Here is a 2,023-nt window from a genome sequence, read left to right as displayed (position 1 = left end):
AATTTTTTGCGTGCCTATCGCAGCTACAATGGGAGAGGTGGTTGCCACGAGCCTCTCCCGCGCCCCCCTGATTGATTCAATGCCACTGTCAGGGCGGATGGAAATGTTAGATTTTGAAACGGTGGACGCCGACGTTGAATCAATTAGAGGGGCATGAAGCCCACCCCCTCGAGGGTGCTATTCTTGGACTCTCCTTTAGATCATGTATTCTTGTCACTCAGCTGGCGCAATTTTGGAAAAAGGTTTGGCAGCGGTTGCCAGCCCCTCACTGCGTCTACTTGGTGATTTTAAAACTCGATCTAAAATGGGAGCCCTCGTCTTGCACCTCCGTCCGGTGTTGCTTGGGTATTGCACAAATTTTTTCCATCAGCGCGAATCCCCCAATGAATGCCTACACGCTTGGACCCTCTCTTAGATCACCTTCTTCGATCACTTGACCGATGCAATTACGGAAGAGACTTTGCAGCGGTTGCCATTCTACACCGCGTCCGTTCTGCGATTTCGAAGTTGATCTAATGGCGAGCCCTTGTCTATAGCCATGAGGTGGGTACTTGGCGCTCTAGCAAAATTTTTTGCGAACCTATCGTGGCTACAATGGGAGAGGTGGTTGCCGCGAGCCTCTCTCATGCCCAGCTCATTGATTCAACGCCGCTGTCAGGGCGGATGGATATGTCAGATTTTGAAATGGTGGACGTCGACGTTGAATCAATTAGAAGGGGATGAAGCCCACCTTCGAGGGGTGCTATTCCTGGACTCTCCTTTAGATCATGTTTTCTTGTCACTCAGCTGGCGCAATTTCAGAAAAAGGTTTGGCAGCGGTTGCCAGCCCTCACCGCATCTTCTTTGTGATTTTAAAACTCGATCTAAAATGGGAGCCCTCGTCTAGCACCTCCGTCCGGTGTTGCTCAGGTATTGCATAAATTTATGCCATCAGCACGATTACCCCAATGAATGCCCTATGCTTGGACCCTCTCTTAGATCACCTTTTTCGATCACTCGACCGACGCAATTACGGAAGAGACTTGGCAGCGGTTGCCATTCTACACCGTGTCTGTTCTGCGATTTTGAAGTTGATCTAATGGCGAGCCCTTGTCTCTAGCCATGAGGTGGGTGCTTGGCGCTCTAGCAAAACTTTTTTGCATGCCTATCGCGGCTACAATGGGAGAGGTGGTTGCCGCGAGCCTCTCCCGTGCCCCCCTCATTGATTCAACGCCACTGTCAGGGCGGATGGATATGTCAGTTTTTGAAATGGTGGACGCCGACGTTGAATCAATTAGAGGGGCATGAAGCCCACCCTCGAGGGTGCTATACCTGGACTCTCCTTTAGATCATGTTTTCTTGTCACTCAGCAGCCGCAATTTCAAAAAAAGGTTTGGCAGCGGTTGCCAGCCCTCACCGCATCTACTTGGTGACTTTAAAACTCGATCTAAAATGGGAGCCCTCGTCTAGCACCTCCGTCCGGTGTTGCTCGGGTATTGTATAAATTTATGCCATCGGCCCGAATCCCCCAACGAATGCCTACGCTTGGACCCTCTCTTAGATCACCTTCTTCGATCACTCGACCGACGCAACTACGGAAGAGACTTGGCAGCGGTTGCCATTTTACAGCGCGTCTGTTCAGCGATTTCGAAGTTGATCTAATGGTGAGCCCTTGTCTCTACAGCCATGAGGTGGGTGCTTGGCGCTCTAGCAAAATTTTTTGCATGCCTATCGCGTAAAGCATGTTTTCTAGTCACTCAGCTGGCGCAATTTTGGAAAAAGGTTTGGCAGCGGTTGCCAGCCCTCACCGCGTCTTCTTGGTGATTTTAAAACTCGATCTAAAACGGGAGCCCTCGTCTAGCGGCTCTGTGCCAACTCGATCGGCACAACATTGGGAAATGGTTCGATAGCGGTTGTCGTTCCAATGTGTCATCGGGGGATGCCTTGGAAAGTGGCCTTTCAAGGGCGAGCTTGCGTCTAGCCCTTGGATTGTGCGTCACGTCACAAGTGAATGGGGAGATCTCTCTATGAACGACGGCATGGT

This window comes from Cupressus sempervirens, chromosome 2 (assembly GCF_028749045.1).
Source record: "Cupressus sempervirens isolate cs-2001-9-10 chromosome 2, ASM2874904v1, whole genome shotgun sequence".
Taxonomy (NCBI): domain Eukaryota; kingdom Viridiplantae; phylum Streptophyta; class Pinopsida; order Cupressales; family Cupressaceae; genus Cupressus; species Cupressus sempervirens.
The sequence above is the reverse complement of the archived record's forward strand: the minus strand, read 5'-3'. Positions refer to the sequence as shown.